General features: G+C 38.3%; 1 protein-coding gene across 2 annotated transcripts in view; it reads right to left on the minus strand.

Moving 5' to 3' along the window:
* Nucleotides 1-20,775, minus strand: part of LOC107996139 (uncharacterized) — a 101,387-nt gene that overhangs the window by 55,976 nt on the left and 24,636 nt on the right. For both annotated transcript variants that reach the window (XM_017054056.3, XM_028665052.2), the window contains exon 2: nt 5,947-5,992. The gene's annotated coding sequence lies outside the window, so the exon portion shown is untranslated. The remainder of the gene's footprint in view (nt 1-5,946; nt 5,993-20,775) is intronic.

Genomic DNA, 20,775 nt, shown 5'->3' on the forward strand with positions numbered 1-20,775 from the left:
TCGATCTAATGGATTCGATGCTTTTGAAAACGTCATTGTGAAACAATCGTCCACGTAATTTTTACATTTATATTTACATTATCTCCATATTAAATAATGGGTTTCAAAAGACACTAAGAAACACTATTTCTTTTTTTTTTGAAAAGAAAAATTGTTCAAGTCGCTGCTCACCAGGCATGATTGAAATGTTAAAGATTGGTTCGCGCGATTGTGAACAGAAGTTCACATTGAATTACAAATAAAATATAATTAATCTCAAATGTATTGCGCGTAAAATTTATTATTTATATCGATCGATTTGACAGAAGAAAAAATTAGATTTTCTCGAAAAGTAATATAATATTTCGCTATAATATTACACACTTTCTCCACGAATTTTTTTTATTACAGCCAAAAAGAAAAAGGAAAGGAAAAGTCGTCAAGGGGGTTAAATACAAATTGCCATTAGACGGCACAAGACGAGGCCGTCACCGTGTCACGAGATATATTTGTATCGAGCCCACCGCGTGGCAATGCATTACGGCTTATCGCGCGGCAGTGACAGTCGAAGTAAATCAATAAGCGAGACAGGGGGATGCCGGCTAATAATAAGAATCGTTTCTTCGACCACTGTCACACGTTCCTGTCACACTTGACACTCCGCGCCATAAACCGGCTCTCCTCGCGACCCGTGCCTTTAATCCGTTCATTTACTTCAATCCTGCATTTACACCACGTGGTGGCATCGACGAATCGTTTAACAAGACGACGAATTCGCGATCATTAAAATTTAACAGATTTTTCGATCGCTCTTAAAACTTGTTCTTTTTTTTGAAGTAATAACTTTTATCATTTAGTAGTCGTAATTTTTAATTCCAAGGGAATAAAATTTGGGAGTTTCCTTTTGAGAGATACGAAGAAAGAAATGTGCCAAGCCAGCTGTATACCAAATAATACCAACAGCAAATTTACTCTCCTTTCGTAAACTTTTAAAACGAGAAAAAAAAAGGAGGAGCATCCTTGAAAACTCACCGTTTCGCAAAGAATCGATCGGCAGGATCCCTTTTCGAATCCTCTTTCTTCTCCCTCCTCGATCCACCCGATCAATCCAACAAGTTTCCACGGTTTCGATCTAGCAGATTATCGCTCGGCCGAGCCGCTCTCGAGATAATGCGGCCCGCTCTCGCCAGATTACACCGCACTTGAACGTCACCAGCAAAGTGTTGTTATTACGTATCGATGACGTGCGTCATCGCCACCTACGAATCCTTGGTGATTCGTGGTAAAACGGCGGCGAGGAAAAAAAGAAAATATAGAGAAACTCGAGCGATCTGCGGAGCGTCACGGCGCTGTTTCAATAATATTTATCGAAAGCCACCCCCGCCGTCCCGAGGAGGCCGAGGAAGAATGTTATTTTTCTTATGCGTGGGCGGGAGTGGAAGGGGTACAAGCGGATGGAATTGGATTTCGGTTGATTGACATTCATCTAATCTAATCTAAGTCTAGGATTCGTTTGTGTATAATAAAGAGTTCGCGAGAGATGTTTCCAGTTGCTCGTCGCCGAGTTCGTTTCGATTCGGCCCAAGTTTGAAGCTCAAACTTTAATTTTTCTGTTCCCATTCTCGTTTTAATGTCTTCCCACTCGATTTAATTCAAGGAATTAAAAACAGGGGATGGAAGCAATGAAAAGGCAAGGAGAATTTTGATTCTTCTCCGACAAAGTCTACGGAAGAAACCAGACTGATCGCAGATAATAATCGACTTAATTTTATTCGTGCTTTATAAGCCTTGCAGGAGCAGAATGCAATGTATTGAATAATCCATTCCACGATCCATTCTTCTCTTTCTGAAAAGCCTTCTGAAATCTCCGAATCGAATCTTACTCCTATCTCCTCTCGCCTCGATTATTTATCGTTCTCACGTTTCGATAACCCCATAGAACAAGGAATTCCACCTTCGTGTATCCTTTCGAGCGGATGATCGAGGGAAGCACACATCTTCGGCAAGATAAGAACGCATCCCTCCTAAGACGAGAGAGGCACGAAGAAACAAAAGATCGGCCGCCTAAGCAAACTCGACGCAACCCTTGGAAAGGGTTGAGAGATATCTCTGGAGGGGGGAGGGTCCTCGAGTGGCGCTAACCGCCGCGGTGGTCGGGACAGGCTTCTCTGGCACAGTAATTATGTAGATTCTTTTCTCGAGGAGGAGGAGTAGGGCTCGGCCAAACAAAGATTCGGGACAGGGAAACGTTCGTGTTTACCTTCCAGGCCCATTGTTTCGAGTTAGTGAACCCGCCGGCTAACTCTCCCCCCTCTCGAGGATTAGCTTTTCGTGTTGGACCACGGACGAATAATAATTTCTTGAAAGGAGGATCGATTTAATTGCGGGGGATAAGATGGATAAAATTTGTCGTAGAATTTTGTCGCGATTTGTGGATGGCTTTTTGGACAAGAGGGGAAATTTATTAAACGTAGGATTGGAGAGGAGAGATTGAAATAGAATGCGAGTTTGTAGGAGCGAGGAAGAAAATTCGATATCTTTATCTTTCTTTGTTTTTTAAAATGTTAAATGCACACGTGAGAAATGTGAACGTTAAACATTTTTAATATTCCTTGCAGCAAATGAATTATTCATCCTTTGCCGGCTTACTTAATTAAAATAATTATCAGCAATTCATACGTGATAATTATTCGACGATTAAAAAAGAAAAAGAAAAGTTTCGTTTAGATTGCCTCGATTCGCTTCGATTATTCATTTCGATCGAGAGATAACGTCGAGATTCGAGGAGTGTTGACCCGAAGAAAAGAGGAAAGAAAAGAAAGAAAAAGAATCGTGGATATATATATCTCGTGAAAACCGTCGAAATGAGATCCGAGATTATTTAAAAAGAATGCGTGGGCCGAGATATACAAGAGTAAAGAGCATCTAAGAGGGAAGGTAAAAGTAAGGATTGAATTCGTTCCGTAATTTTCTGAAATGTGAATCGCCTAAATAGAAAGCGTCCCGACTCACCTTTCGAGGAAACCTTCGAGTAAATCCGTGTTGAATGCGGTTTAAACGAAGAAGCCAGTTTATAACATTGTCAAACGGTGCGTTAAAACGAAAGGAATACACGGAAATTTGCGCAAGTGGCACACGAGCAGCATGTAAAACGTGTTCAAGTTTGAATACCCTCCGACCGTTTCATTCCTTGAAACAATACCCGGACGATACTTCGAATTTTTAATTAAGAAAGAGGAATATACTTTTTACGATTCTTTTACGGCCATATATATAGCGTAGAAGCATATGGAAATTGCTTGTATTTGTAAATTGTATATTTTACGATTTAATTATTACGACGTTGAAAAAGGGAACGCCGAGGATGTTGAAAAGAACGGATTAACTTCCGTTCCGTGCACGTTGGAGAATTATTATTGGTATAGAATTGATGAAAGTCGGCGTTAAATTTAAATTTAAATGATTTTTTAATCGCTATTTCTAAGTACCAAAAACTTTAAAAACTGGCATTAAAAATATATATATATATATGAAAAATTGAATTAAATTAGAATTTTTCAAATTCTCCAAATTTTCTCTTTCTCATTTATAATAACAATGAACTCGTGACGTTAATTGCCGCGAATATAAAAGGATCCGCGCTAATTTCACAGGGAACGTACTAATTACTTCCATCAAAAAACCCACCAGGGAAGGTGAAAAAATGCGAGTAGGAAAGAAAAAAAGGGGAGAGTGAAGGGGGAACGAAGAGGAGGAGGAGGAGGAGGCTGGTGATTAAAACAAGCATGCCGACCGACACACGAAACACTGACAGTTCTGACAGTCGACAGGATTGTGGGCGGTGAGAGGCGTGAGCCCCCCTTCTGGCGCAATGGCGAAATTCGCAAGGGGATAAAATAAAAGAAGAAGAAGGAAAAAATAACCGCCCCCTTTGTATCTGGCGGGAAGAAGCGTCCCTAATTGATCCCATTTCGTGTCACGATTCGCGCTGCTGCCATGTGCTTTCGCACAGGGAAATTTCTGAGACTTGCGTGTCTCGTCTTCGAGGTAAACAGCCGTCGTTTTAAAAAACTATTAAAGAAGATTTATGCGGTTTAGCCCTTTGTTCTATGCGAATAAATAACGGCCGTGTTATTTGCGCGCGTGATGTGAATTCGTTGGAATGGAAATAATTTTTCCCCTTCGCGACAAAAGAATCATTTGGATTATTTCGATTCGTCTTTCTTATTAATGTCGAGATACTTTTGGATCCGTTTCACACGATTGGTTTCCAGCTCTTCGAAAATTCATCTCGTTATTCAGTTCTTTTTAAAAAGAAAAAGAGGATCCAACGATGATGCTAAGAAATGTGAATTAAATAGTTGCAAGTTCTTTTTCGAATTAAGCATTCTCTCCGTTTGTAAAACTTTCTTAATATTCAATGTTCGAACGTTTTATAACCCGCGTAAGAAACAATGGCAATAATGTTTATATGCATATATTGATAAATGCGTCGTGATGTGGAGAAAAGATGTCTGTAAAAAAAAAAAAGAAAAAACAACGCGCAGAACGATAAATTACAAAAACAATAGAGTCTGGAATAAATCGCGAGAAGAAGAAAGTTTTCTTGGAAAGTATATTATCCATTTTGATCGTAGAAAATAGAAAATTTCTTACTGCTCTTCAACTCTTTTATTTATCCCTTGGCAAGAATTTGACACGGTAATTTGAATAATCGTGATCGAAAGTGGTTTTTTCGAGTGCAGAAATCTTGAAACGATCTCGAACCCGTTTCGAAAATCGGCGTCTCGCGCGCTGCCAAGAATTTCTCGGAATCAAAGCCAAACTGGAACTAATTTTGATCGTAGATCATGCCCTTGTTTCGATTTGCAACGCGATCGAAGACGCCGTTTTGACGTCCGACTCGAGGAATAATAAATTATTAAAACGAATTTACGACGCGTATAAATTTCGGAATCGCACAGATATTGCAGAAGCAAAGGAAAGGATCGATTAAAAATCAAATTAAGATAAAATATAAAAATTCACAAAATCTGTAATACGTAAACCGTCCCTTTTTTATCTGCATCGCGCGAAAACATTAATTGAAAAATTTGTCGAAAAAGCGAAAAGGCTCTTTCGAAACTGTTCCGACTCGCCTCCGATTTTCAAAGAGGAAAAAAAGATGGAAAAGGAGAAAAATCGTGACATCTTATTCGGGGGAGAAGTTGGAAAAAGGGGAACAGAAAAAAGCGTCCACACCGGTCGTTCTCGGCCAGGTTCATTAAGGGAATTTATTATAAATCACCGGTGTGGGGCTCGACTTATGAAAATGTGTGTTAAGTGGCAACACCGTCACGCGTTATTCACGTGTGTCTGTGCGCGATGCACGGTGTTGGTAAGTTTAGAATGACATGCAGACATCACACGTGTGGGCCCTTGAAAAAGAAAAAAAAAAGAAAGAAAAAAGGAAAAAAATTCCAACGATTTTCAAATGTTTACCCTTAATTTGCCTACTTAATTAATGGACCGGTTAATATTATATTACGATATCCCTCGACAAAAATGCTGCTTTCACTTTTCACGAGAAAAAGGAATATGTACTCGTCAAAAAGAAAGAAAAAATAAAAAATCTGCTTTCGTGTCATCGCGTGTACTTTTTTTTAATCGAACGTTGTTCGATCAATCCACTCGTTGCGAAATGTTAAAATTCTTCTTTTCTCGGAATTTGTTAAACAACATGTTTACGCAAATCACTTTATATTTTTATGAATGAAGAAACGAAACATAAATGGATTCATTCTTGAAATATTTGAACAGGTATTTTTGGATATATTTTTTTTTAATGAAAATCCTTCTCCCGGCGTTAACAATTTTTGAATGCTAATAGTTGGGAAAGTAAACAGTTGCCAACTATTTATACAAGAAAAATTCGAATTGATATTCATACATAAGTGTTTAAGTATTGAGAAATACAGGTATACTTACGTGATACCTCCAAGTATGATCGAACTTTGACCAAGTGAGTCGCCACCTGAAACATTCGATTCTTTTTTAAAAATAATTCAAAAATTTTCTATCGCATCTAGCATTTAATTTACTTTCACGAAATTTTATTCTCTCGAACACGAACCATTTACAATTATCGAATTACAATTATCGTGATTCTTAAGCAATTTTCGTAAATGGAATACGTTTTGTTATTACAAAAAATTAAATACAAGCGATATTCGTAATAAACGATATTAATAAAATTCATAATCTGTTCATTGAATAATAATTATGGATAGTTATATCGGTGTAACGATAGTATTTATGGGTAATAATATTATTCATAACGATATATCTTATTAATAAATTTGCCTCGATTTCCCACGAATCTAATATTAAAACGATTATTAAATAATATAGATTTTTTTCAATGAGAAAGAATATCATTTCTGATGCTTGATGTTAATAACAATCAAAATGGAAACGTAATAAATAATCTTTACTTTTAAATATTTTCCAAACGGTAGCTCGGTAGGTAGAAAACCACGTGTTCCGTTTCTCGAGAATGAAAGAAATGTGGCGCTTATGGGGATTACAATCTTACGGGCTATGGGTGCTATGTAAATCAGTCGACGAGACAAAAAAAAAGAGAGAGAGAAAGAAGAACGTTTGAATGCAATCCACGCGCAGTATTTTGAAAACTAAGGTTTAACACCGTCTTAATCTCAAGTGGTTCCTCAAACAGTGGAACGCATTGGATGTATAAGGAATTCGAGTCACGTTGCGTTATGCAACAGTGTTACACACTCTCGAAATTCGCCGTTCTCAAAACAAACAAACGAAACAATCTCTCACTCTTGGTAAGTTTCGTGTAATAAATTATTCCGAATGTGTAAATATTAGCCGGTGAAATTAGCCGGTTTGATGTTTTAAAAAAAAAAAACGTTTGAGAAAAACTTGTGTACGAAAAAGGATCCGAAAGAAAAACAAAAAGAAAAAAGAAAAAAAATATTTCCACGAAGATGAATGATTAATTTATTAATGGAACGAGAACGATGATCGTTGTTACGAGTTTCGACGAGGCGCAAAGCGTAAATGTATATAAACGGCGGCACGAAAGGCGGAAAACGAAAACACCGATTGTCATTGATAATCAAAATATTGGATTTAAGTCGAGTCGAGCGCCAGACACGAAGCAGAACGGACGTGTTCCTCTCCGTTCCTTGTAAGAATATCGTATTGTTTAATACATTAATTAATAATTAGAAATTAATTAATTATTGTTATTAATTATTATCGTGAAAATTCTTCGCGATATTTTTTTTTATTAGATATTAAGAAAATATAGAAAGAATTTTACAATTTTTAATTTATTTCGAATAATTAGAAAATAACGAGATTTTCCTTTGCAAAAATTATTAATTTTTTAAAGAGTTGTTAACAAACACTCGATAATAATTTATTTCTTTTATCTAAATTTTTAGAAATATATCTTATTTTCGTTAATTCTCCGAATTTTTAAAAATTTCTACCGAACTTTATATATATATATATTCGTTAAATTAATCCTGAATCAATTGCTCGTTTCTTATCTTACAGATCTAGAAAAATTCTTCATTTAGATGGATCGACAATAGACTATCACTTACGTTATATTATTGTAGTGACAGAAATCGTTGCACAGAAATTGTGACTAAATCGAGCGGTGCAAAATGTCGTTTATTAATGCATTATGATTGCCTGTCAAATTATTTCACGCTCGTGCAGAGCAATAAGCGGGTACTCAACGTTCCAACATATCGTAATACTTGAAACTTATTCAAGCAATATCGATTATTTCGTATCGAGCGAAACGTTTCAACGTGGATCGAACTCTCCATTTTCCCTCCTCCTCTTTCATTATCAATAAGCGTTGTTCGTGTTTCCATAATACATACCACACGAATAATATATATTATGCAACGACACATTCGCGATATCCGTACGACGGAATTGTTAAAGAGAAGAATAAAAATTATTGCATTATACATGGTAATTTTTGGAGATGAAAAAAAAACTCCTCTTCGATATTTTCTACTTTTAATCTATTTTTGTCCATTTAAAATTAATTTCAATCGGATCAGATACCTCGTTCTCCTAAATTTTTTAATCCGATAATTCATCGACGCAACTTGTAGTTAATTAGTTGTAGTTGAATTTAAAAGCGTATACATAACAACGTCTTCTTCGGGATAAAACCTTACCCAATAGCCTATGTAAATACTTCTAAACAATGAAACCGTGAGAAACACATGCAATCGTAAATATTATCACAAATACCGCAAACGTTTTTGAAACGTCGTTCAATTTCTCGCGAAATTTATAAATCGCCGCAACTACGTATTGGCATTTGAAATATCGAGGGAGTATCTGTATATCGAAGTGATGTACAGCGATTTTATCCGTGATTTTATTTGTGTGCAGGGTACGCACGTGGTGGACACACAGGGTGCTGACCCCTCGCAACGGGGTGCTGCACAGCGGGGCCTTGTTCCGCGTTTCCAACCCGACAAATTCAGTTTTCTAGGCGGTGCTCTAGGTCGCGCGAGGTTGGCGCGTCAACGCACCGTGAAGGACGACTTCTTTGAACCGTTCCGCTGCTTTAAATCTCTCCTCTCTTCCTCCGGGGAGGGGAGGGGAGGGGAGAGGCCGGGTCGCGTGCTTCCAAACCCGCGTCGAAATTCTTCCAATCTCGTTTGTTATTACTCTGTGTGTAATTTTAATCGTTCAGGCTTATTTGGTTATTTATGCTCCTCCAATTATTTGAAAAGGCTTGATAAATATTGAAAGAAAATTTAATTGTTTGGAGTAAAGTTAGTTAATTTATTCAAAAAGTGATAACAATGATTGTAACAGTGTTATAGGAAAAGAGAATCGGTTATAGTTGGAATAAATTATCATAACAAATCATTGATAATTGTTCGAGCGAGGAATGGATGGTAGGTCTGTTAGGCTTAAAACATTTCAATTCGTAGATTAAGTAGTTTAAGATTAATTGAGTTAAATTACGTGAAATTAATTATATAAAAATATCGAAAATGAATAAATAAAAAAGAAGAAACGAAATGCGTGCATTGGAAGCGCGCAAGCCGGGTTTCAAGTTTGTAATGCCATTAAATGGCACTCACAGCCAATGCATAAGTACCGGACATGGGTATTTGCATACCCAGTTAGCGACATTCCAACCAAAGTTACGAACGTACTTACATGGTAGACTGTTGGATTGTCACAAAATTCATCGAATGGTAGACGACAATATCGTGCCTCGAACGAATCAATCGATTTTACCTCGCGAAAACAACTTCTCTTTTAACTGAGATCCATATCTTCTCTTTAAAATTACTAGTTTAAATTCCAACCAAGATTGGTATCCGTTTTATCCAAAATATTCATCGTCAATGATACGTTGATTATTCTTTCTTTAATCGTGGATTTTCATTCTTATCAGATTTTACAAATTTTCCTAACTGCTACATGGATTTATCCAAGATCGGCGAATTTTAAAAAAAAATCTTTGAATCGATTAATTTAAACCTTTTGTTTCTTCTTTCAATAACAATAATCGCGTCGACACGTTTAAATTAATTAAACGACATTCTACACATTTCTCCTTTAATTTCACTCGTGATTACGTATGTAACACCCATTCCTTCGTCTCGATACGTCCGTGATAAGAAGGAGAGGGAGGGGGGGTTGTCAGGTGAAATTAAGCGGTAGATTTAATCAATAGCCTTTATAGCCGACTCGTTGCCTTTGTTCCATCTTAAGCAGAGTCGACGTACCCTTCGTAATTCGAAGACAAGGCCGGCATTTATGGTGACGCACAATTTCCAAACCAGTTCGACTGAGGTAATAAATTGCGCCAGAAGGAATTAAAAGATACGTCAAATCGATGACGCTTCGATTATTTCTTCCTTTCTTTTTCCCTCTTATTTTTTTTCTCGGGTCGACGAGAACGTTTTTATCGTTGAGAGGAAAGTTTTGTTTTTGCAGAAGCATTGTGTCTTACGCGGGTCGATTATTTTTAGATTGACGTAATGCGAGCACGTTTTCACTTAAAAGGGAACGTTATTCTTTTGTGGTGCCAGTGAATCGTGTCAAGCAACGAGAGGACACGGCCGACGATTCACTTGGATTCGTTTTCAATTACAGTTCGATCTTGCGAATCTCGTTGCTTTCTTTGCTATCGAGTCGAGATAGTTAAATGAATTTTTCATTCATCGATCAAATTTTAAACTTAATTCTTCGGATGAAAAATTTCTTTTTTCTTATCGTTCCAAATCCCGCTCTTTGCATCGTTTTCTAGACTAGTGATATTGAAAGAATGACTGGACAGTAGTTATAGATAAAAGATAGAGGCGAACACGAAATCCTGGTCGTAATTGCATAATTTATTCGCATGAATGCCGGAAAAAAAAAGAACGCTCGAAGAGACAATATTACACAATGACACGAAAGATATAGAAAGTTCAACGCGATTGCTAAATTACGTAATTATATATATAACTGAAAATTACACCTTTCGGTGAAAATATTATCGTAATTAATGGAAAAAAGAAATGTAATTGAAGAATAAACGTTCATTTTTTCCTAAACAAGTTAGGATGTACATCTTGTTCGATAGCTTATAATTTTCTTTAAAGATAACAGTTTTCAAACCAAGTTCCTCAATTACCCTTCAATTTTCTAAATTAAATACAACAGAGAAATATATATATACAAATAACTTTTATGAAACTATAACGAAACTTTTATTCTATCAACCATTGTTTCTGATTAAGCTACACTGTGTCTATTTCCTTTTCTTTTTTCCTTTCTTGTTGTTCTAGTAAGGAATAACTGGACCATTTACCCTGATAAAATAATGGCTCCCCTCGATGGAGGACGTGCGAGGAAACACAGTATCGTAAGATGTATTCAAGTGTGACCGTTTCGCGCGGTATTTCTGGCGCCATTAAAATGGTCAGACTAGTCAATAGCCGTTCCTCAGGTCTGCCGCGTGTTTGCACGACAGGTTAGCGAAATTCCACGAGAAAGAAACGCGCGTCGCCGCCCTATCCCGTTCACAGTTTGTACGGCCGATGCATTGGCCACATTTTCGTTCCGCTTCTTATTTAATCGATCAACCGGTACAGAGCCAATCCAACGTTGCTCTCGTGTTCTCCACATTTCTCTTCCTTCTTTTTCCCCTTCTCTGTCGAGAAATCTGTCGTTTTTTCCTTTTTGCAATGAAAAATGAATCGTGTATTTTTAATTTCGAAGATAATCGTCCAGAAGAGTGAGAGATCGTATACGACATAACCTCGAAGGGAATTAAAAATGTTTGCTATAATTACGTTTGAATTATTATTTTATACTTGATAATTTTAATTATAATCTATTTCAAAACAGTTCAAAGAACAGCTGTTTGTTCGGATATTCATTTTTCTCGAAGGAAAATTTCTTTGATAAATATCTTCTTCTTTCATTCTCTCTCTCTCTCTCTCTCTCTCTCTCCTTTTTCTACCTGCGCGCGCACACGTATCCGATTCGAGGCGCGAAATTGATTAATACCGGCACGCTCCGCTTTCAATTTCGATTTCGAGTCGGTCCTGTCTGAAGACGGGACGGGAACTCGAGTTCCCGGAACACGAAACACGACCTCCGATCGAGATTCAATATCTCGAATCTCGATTGGACGCGTTTCGATCCGCTATTTTCGAGTTTTACGAGCTCGGTCGATAACCGATCGTACCGACCGAACGTGCGTAACGCGACGAACAAATGCATAATGTTTCACCTATTCGAAAGTATTGTCCGCTTGTGGCCAGGAATGTAACGAGGCTTAATTTAATAAGAATTATGCTCGTCGTAAATGTTCGTCCGCCATTGGAGCGTGCGATCGTATTTTTTTTTTTTTATATCGATTCGATATACGAGCGAGAAACAGTAGGGAAAATGGCGGATTTTCCAATAGTTTTTTCTCCTCCTGATGCCAATTATCCCGATGCGATTTATATTTAGAAAACGTCGTTTCGGTCTCTTTAATTTATCGATTAGAATCTCTTAAGAAACGCGTCGTATGCGAATCTGGCATACAGTTTTATCTTTGCTTAAAATATTGCTAAAAGTATTGGTTAAATCGGATTAACCTGAATTATCCCCTCTTTCCTATTACAATATCTAAATTATTCAATAGGGTTATTGAATTAGAATATTCAAATAAACGTATCCCAGATTCTCAATGTTGTTAAGTCTTCGTGTCGTTGCGGAAAGGGTGTGGACATCGCCGTATACGTGCGCATAAAAATCGATATATGTCGAAATAATGTTTGTAAGTCGTTGATTTACAATCGATTTATCGACAATGCGTGGCTGCAAATGTTGTGTAAACCGTGTTAAATTTCTAAACATTCATAAAAAAAAAAGAAAAAGAAAAGAAAAGAAAAAGAAAATCGAGAAATTCCCATTACCCTATATTTATTTCAAGTCTAAAAAGGGTAAGGTGATTCGAATGTTCAACAATTGGAACGATTCCATCGTTTTATATCCCTCCTCGAGCTTGTTTGTATAATAATCAAACAGCGACGACGTGGATCGTGCACGCATGCATATCCGCCTATATACTTTCTCCCGTATTATTAAGAAATAAAAGAATATCGCGAACTGCACGAAACGTATGCAAATGAAGACCGTATAAGGAGCTTATTATCGATTCTTGGCCTGTTTGAACGAAATCGATCAGGTTAGTGGCTCTGCATAATCTGTATTTACCAGCCGTAAATCTCGTAATTTTTATCGAGCCTGGTTCTCTAAATTCACGCTGCAAAATGAAATTAGCGATAAAGTCTCAAGAATTTGATAATATTTATTTAAGAAAAAATATAATTATCCTCGATTTTTGCTTCGATGGTATTCGAATACCGTGTCTTGCAGCGAAATCTTCCTCGTTTTAATAAAATATTCGTGTACAGAATTTCGCCGTTTCGTTTCCTGTTTCGAGTACAATTTTTCCTCGAAAGAGGATTAAAATCGAAGATAAAAAAAAGATAAAAACGATAAATTATTCGAGTCGAGAAAGCAATTTGAGCAAGAATCATCGGGCATTACTGTCGTCAACTGGGAATTAAGTTCGTCTAATCTCGATGCGAGGATCGACGTGCGACATGATTCATTCCGTTCGATTTATATATATATATATATATACATAAATGAAAATATCCGATTTGCCAATCAGTGAATCGGATTAATGAAACGAAAGTTCATTTTTCCACCGTGCTGAAACACGGTCGATCTCGTTATATTCCAACAATTTGTCTTGCGTTGTGTCCGGCCAGTGATTGCCTCCTACGGATTAAGCGACGTGACTGGTCGGATTTTCTCCTCTCGTGGAATTCGAACGATCTTCCCCGAGCTCGATCTAGGATCCTCGTGTCTCGCCCTCGTTGCGTTGTAATCTCGAGATTAATACGTATTTATGTTGGGAAAGTCTGTTACCGGTGACAGTTCACCGGTGAATAAAAGGTACGGATAATAAAAGACCGAAAAGAGAGACTGGTATTTATAATCGCTGTTTGTTGTACGCGCTCAATGGGAGATTTAAAGATTGAATTGGCGATGGAAAAGTTTCGAAATCATTTTCGATCGTAAACGATAGTAATAGAATTTTTCCTTAATTTATTATTACGTTATTCTCAATCTGAAACAGTTGTGAAGATGAATGAAATATTATTGGAAAATTGTACGGTTTAATCATTTCCGATCAATGGTAGACTAAGAATTATACGTAAAATTTGAATATAAATACGTCCTCTGGCGATCGAGAATTTATTAAAGAGGGGTATTTATACATCGGAGACGGCATTCGTAAAGAATCGTCAGAGAAATTATTTTAAGCGTCAGGGATCGGTGCTAGTTAAGGGAACCGAGACAAATATTTTCTTTTCGTCGGGTAAACGCGACAAATCGTGCGTGCTGCGTTCGAGTGTGAACGCATGTGTCAAGTCTCGCTCGTTCACACGGTTGCGCGCATGCGCGCGTGCCTGGAAATCGGAGAATTTTTCATGAAATATTGTCACCCGTAAATTATCCCGATCCTCTTCGTGAAACGCGTATTTGTTGTGGAACCTTTGGCGCACAAGAGGTTCGAGGAAACAGAAGCATATGGTCAACACTGCTGCTTTCCCTTCGATGAGACTCTGTCGATCGCCGTTTCGTTGAATCTTTGGATATTCGTCGGTGTGTAGAGACAAGCATATTGAACCGAAAGTCCGAATCGAAGGTAACGCGTTGCAATTTCTTTGTTTAAATAATATCGATCAATGGGATCTTTTAATCTTTTATATCTTATAACTCTCAAAGTTATCACAAAAACTGTTATAAAGATAATAGAATTGGAAGAAAACTTTGTTGGTGAGAAATTTGTTAAACTGTTAAATTATTTAATGCCTTAATGATCAATTCAATGTCCAAAATATGTATTCGATTTTAATTATATTTTATTAATTGAGTTAAATTATCTTATACAAAGAATCGAGCAAAATCTTGTCAAATCCCTAAACACCTTGAAATACGCGTTGTTGGCCGATTTCAAATCCCTTTATTTTTCTCTATGACCACGAGGGACCGATAAAACCACGACGATCTCGTTGCACGCACGGCGGCCGTATCATAACCGTAACAAGGACGTAAAATAGGGAAATGGGAGGAAAAGTCAGGTACAGACGATCGACTGAATAAAGAGCCGGCGCCACGTATCGTTCGGCGCCTCCTTTCATCCCGCCCCAGGAATTTATCGCTGCGTCACAATAAGATAGGGAATTTATTAGCCGCAACACTGCCCCCTTTCCCTCCGGCCCCCTTTCTTAAAGTTCGGATTCCATCCATGTGGGACGGATACACAACACAATTTGTACACACGTGAATCTAGCCGCTCGTTTGAATACGAAATTTATCTACCGTCCAGAGGAGGATAATGGTGGAGTTTAAACGGGAGAGGTGGAGGGTTTACTTTACGAGACGTGGAAAATCGTATCCCTCCTCTCCCACGAAGTAATCCAAGTAATCGACAGAGTACGAATATTGAAAGGGAAAAGGCGGAGAAAATCGTATTAAACGTCGTTTTTAATATCGTACAATTTGTCGACTTTCTCAATTTGTTGATCGGTGGAACGAGGTTTAATTTAAATCGCGTCTCGTTTGATTTTCGCATTAAAATTCGGCCCGCCGCCGACGTAATCGACGTGAAATCGGGTGCGTGTATATAAATCGTATCGGGAATCGAATAAATCGTTTTCGATAATTCGATCTTGACGCTGCTTTCTCCTTTCGATCAAAACGAGGCAAATGTCGGTAAAATATCGGACAACACATCGAAGCTTATGCGCGTGTACAGTCTTTATAAAACGTGTTTAATAATTATTGCGCTATTGGAAACAAATTAAAATGAACGCTGGACGAAAAAAAATGTTTTTTCACTCGTTATTATCCTCGATAGAAGGATCAAGTGACTTTATTTAATTTTCTTGCGACCTGAAATTTATAATTTTCGTCGAATAATCGTAGTTTTGTAATGAATAATTCCGTTTGTAAGATTTGTAAGATACTTTAATTTAACTGAAAAGAAGGAAGGAATTATAAAAAGATTCGAGAAATTCAAATTCTCGTTGAAAAATTTCTGATAAATTTACGTTTCAAATTAACGAATTCGTTGGTTGGATGACTTGTGGACGGGACTGTACGTAAGAGAGAATGCGTTTGATGGAATGATCACGAAAAACATAGTAATCATATCAATTTCGTAACGCGTTAACAGTGTGGAGATATAAAGACATAAATTTTCATAAATATCCAGTCCTTGTGAATAATATTTCCTACTAACATTCGTATGATAATCACCAAATTTTATTACCCCAATGAAACGAGAAATGCGTAAATGTATTGCGTATACGCGTGCTGTAGAAACGAAATATACATCTCTATCAATTGGAATATTCCTTCCAATATGTTAGAAAGCAATCAACCATATATTCCTCATAATCGACAAATTGTTCTTATCGAATAAAAACTTGTACACTTGATATATCCCGAACAAATATCCACGAAACGTAACGTCAGATTTCACAAAAGTGATCGAGTCAAGAAATTTATCCATCATGCTGTTATTATCATTATCATTATTATTCAATAAATTTTTAACGCTTCTCGATATTCGTAGCCGTTTCATACGTTTTTACATCTCAAAATTTACCTATTTAAATTACAAGTTTAATGCAACCATTCCCAAAAAGAAATAAAAATAAAAACTCAAATTAACAGGAAACATTGTATCAATACTCGAGCTCTTTCGACGAAGAGTACCTCCTAATCCATAGCGAAGCGCGCAGCATTCCACAAGAATTTCCATCGAGGGGACAAACACGTACGAAGGTTGACCAAATTAGTACATATTTACGTAGACACGCCATCTCATTCGAATTCTTTGAAATTGGCAGAGCGAAGAAAGCGGTATAATACTCGGAACGTAAAGCGAGATCTCGTTTGCGATGAATGACGGGGACGATAACGAGCAACGTTGTTCTCGATCCGGCGTTAATCCCTCGATCGTTTTGACACGCGCAGGCGACTCGCGTTATTACAAGATGTTACCAAAAGCAGGGAACGAGATAGATATAACGAGCCGGAACTCGGAGGGTCGGTTCACCAAACGGCTTATACACGTATCTGGAGTAATTTACCTGTCGGATTATCGCTGAGAAATCGCGTCTCAATTACCGCACTGTCAACCGGGATGACGGGGCGGCGAGACGACATTTTATCGGCGAAAGAGCGTTATAATCGAACCATTTTCTCTTTCCTTCTTCTCCCTTTTCCCTCTCATCGAACAGGAAACGACAATGGAGCGTCGAACCGTCGGGATGGGTGGATGATTTTTGGATTAATTGCCCTCGCCAGAGATTTATATTAATATTCGGTATAATAACGAAAGTAGTCTTGGGATACTTGAATCCATTGATACGTAAAATATTCTAGAAATTACGTCAATTTTGGTATTTTACAGGGATCGTTGTAACTTACTACGACATGTAAAAAGATAAGACAATAAGTTAAAATGAAAAATTCTCTGTCTGTGCAAACATCCGCAATCTATTACGCACACATACGTTTGATTATTGGTTTCATAATTATTGCTCACGCTCGCACGCTCCTCTACACATCCCCCAATACACCGAGAGTGAAGCGCATAAACGCGTATACTCGTATAAGCGTCCTTTCGAATGATTTATGCCTTATGCGGCACGACTCGAGCAACGTTTATACCTACTCAAGGGACGTAGACAAAATATCAGCAGTAAACGGATGATACTTGGAACCCATTGTTTGACTCGTGGAAATTCAAGCTGATAACTACACCGTTTTACGCTGGTCATTCGTATATACCGTAACGGAAGTATTCATTTATAAAACATTCCGGTTCCCAGAGAAAATTTAAAAAGTCACGGATTCGCTTTTATTTTTCTTATTTTAAATTATTAATAGCTGGATAGATATATAAATATACATACACGTATCCATTAGATGAAAGAAATATAAATAATTAAAAATATTGCCATCTTAAGTTGACCTTCTGTTAAGAAATTAATTATCGAAACGACTTCCTCTCGTCGACATCAACCCTTCGAGTCACAATCGGTCACAATTATTTATCGATACGAAACGAATATAGAGATAAGGAAGAGATAACGACCCGATACGATAATAATTAACCGGACGTGAAACCAATAAATCAATCGGTTCTCGTCGGCCAAGGCGGAAGTGGATTTGAGGAAAACCGCGAGCCTTCCACCGCCCCCGGCTCCAATTATGCAAGGTGACCGCGTTGTTTGTGTAACGATCCGGCGATAAATACGGCCTCCGTTCCAACTACCAATCACTCGTGGCCGTGTCGCTGTGAAATAACGCGGGGAACGATCGTAGCCGATCGTTTATTGGCTCGATCGGCGCCCCATGATAGACGGATACCTATATTGGCGCCGATTGGCGGGTGTAAAAAGAAGGAAAAAAAGCTCAATTGCACACCCGCTCCAACGACAGATCGTACGTTATCAGCTGGTTTACTGGTTCGATCGAATTCGATAAATATCCAAGAGATAGATATACGTGTACAGGGATCAGGCAGATAATGGTATTTCGAGGAAGAGAAAAATAATATTGGTCGTTAATAAAGTAGCCGATTCTTGGATGAAAAATTGCTTCGTGTTTATTCGAATAATTTTTCGAGTTCCAAAGTTTCTTGGTGCAGATAAACAAAAGCTCGAGAATTTATTTAATATCGATGTTTGCTGTACACTCGATCTCGTTGAATGGAAGAATTCAAGATCCGTTTCGAGGGTGGTGAATAAAGTGGACGCGCTTTGGATCACTTTGTTTGCCGATTAGCTTGGAAAATACGCCGGGGAGGAACTGGAAATACGTACACTGATCGGTTTCTAATGACTCGTGACTGATGGTTATTCGAAAGATCGGGCGACAACAACGAATCGAACGCGTGATTGGATTTTATTGCGGTCCCGGTCTCGATTTACTTGTACCTCGTTCCTTCGTGGAAGTCGATCTTTGTTCTTTCGTAGGAAAGGCTCATTTCCTGAGGCGGGAGAAGTAACGAGGTGCAAACTGAACGATCGGCGGAACGTAAAATTAAATTAGAGAGGAAGAAATAACACAGCGATACACGGTGGAAAGTTGTTCTCGCACAATGTAATATCGTTAGTGAAATTTTAATGCAAATTGATATATTTAATTTTCTTTTCGCGCGACGGTGATTGGACAGGTCTCGCATCGAAACGATTGAAATTTTGAAAGCAAGTAATATCAATAATGAAAATAATCGTGCAACAAGCGCAATATATTATCGTTATTATTAAACTTGAAGGCTATAACGCTTTACGATATTTCCATTTTTTCCGTCCAACCTGTCATTCATACGCTATATATTTATCTATAAATTTATCTATCACGTTTATCTGTCCAACTTATATTCACGCAATCTCCCAGTACGTTTCCTCGTCTACGAAGCATTCTAAAATAATCTATAATTCACTAAAATTTCCTCCAAAGAAAAGAGTATAAAATAACATTCAAGTAGCCGAACATTCTAACGAGATCTCTTATCATCATCTCGCAGGATTACGCGTTAATCTTTCAATTTTTTCACGAAGATTAAGGGTCAACTTCCCTCCTATAATAATAATAAATAATTGGCGCGTAACGTGTGGCTGGGAAGCAGAAGCGAAACGTCGAAACGAAACGGTTTTCACACGCGGGCCAGGGAACAATGGGCCACGTTGTTCACGAACCGTGGCCACTAATCGCGTCAAAACACGCGTTAAGGATCATCCCGGCCGACAGCCGACAAACGGTCGGCCAGGACCAACGACGAAACCAGCCGACGAAACCGGACAGACGAACAAACGGAGAGAGGCAACTCTTGATGCCTGCCGGCCTCGGATCAGGTCGAGTGAGTTGTTTCCAGACCACCCCCTCCTCTTGTACGTGCCTGTCTGCTCGTGTAAGATAATGCTCCCACAGCTACTACTCCGGATATCCTCTTCCTCCAGAGGAGCTTCGCTATTCAAGGGAGGATTTACCGGCAGTAGGTTCTCTGGATCCGTGTTCACCGTGTTTGACACGGATGATCACTTGCTGCCATCGCCGATCAACTTTTCACGCTTGAAACAGTGTTCGAGTTATTTCGCAGAGATGATCGTACGTGTGCGAAGAAGGTTAAATGGCGATTTTCTCCATCGATTGGTCAATTTTTATTGCGTTTACTTTAATGGAATCCTCGATGATTTTGTTCGTATCGAAGTAGTTGGGAGAATCGGTAGACTTTTTGTTCTAGGAGAAGAAAGAAAAATGGAAGAATCGAGAAAATTATCTTCTCTTCGATTCAATAAACACGCGATTCGAATGAATCGATAAACAGGCGATGAAGATGTTAAAGACAATGGTCATAAATGAATGTTGTTATAATCGCACGGTATTACTTTCCCCGATTCCATTGTCTTTTTCGACTCGCACGTTTAATATACTCATATACTCGCTACTTAAACCTGCCATTAGTATTCCATTACGATTTTCACTGTTACTCCTTTGCAACACTCGAATCACATTGTGTGCGCGCAAATAACGTTAACACAGTGTTGCTCGAAACGTATCAATAATACTTTCATTCAGAGAGTGGTCCCAAACGACTAGAAATTATTGAAACTTATTTGCCATCGTAAATGTCAATTTTTTGAAGTTCGAATGTACAACACCTCCGCGTGCATATTTACATAAAAATGAAGGAAGCTTTCGAAGATGGAGACGCGTTTCGACACGACTTTTATATAATTTTCCAGAACGTCGACTTCCATTATTACATCCCTCTCTCTATTACATCCAATCGTGTGGAAAATTATCGAAGGTATTGGTCGCACGAAGAGAGAGAAAAAGAAAAGGAGAAGAAATTGAAGGGTGGAGCGCGAAAGGGCGACTGGCAGCCGGGTGTCGGTATCGCGTCCATTAGCGACACGAGGATAAAAGAAGAATTTATTCATGATCCCGGGCCAAGCCAGCCGAGGGCCAATTTCGTGTTGGCCGATGCACCGAGGCGTCCGGTAACTCATTCACGAAACGTATCCTTTGGTCTTGTTGGCCGCGAGATTTACGAGCGACAAGGACTCGGACGAAGAGCTGCCACCGTGAGTCTCTCTGATACGGTTGGTGGATCGCCAACCGAGCGGAAATAAACGTCTCGTAAACCTG

Source organism: Apis cerana, linkage group LG6 (assembly GCF_029169275.1).
Source record: "Apis cerana isolate GH-2021 linkage group LG6, AcerK_1.0, whole genome shotgun sequence".
NCBI lineage: Eukaryota > Metazoa > Arthropoda > Insecta > Hymenoptera > Apidae > Apis > Apis cerana.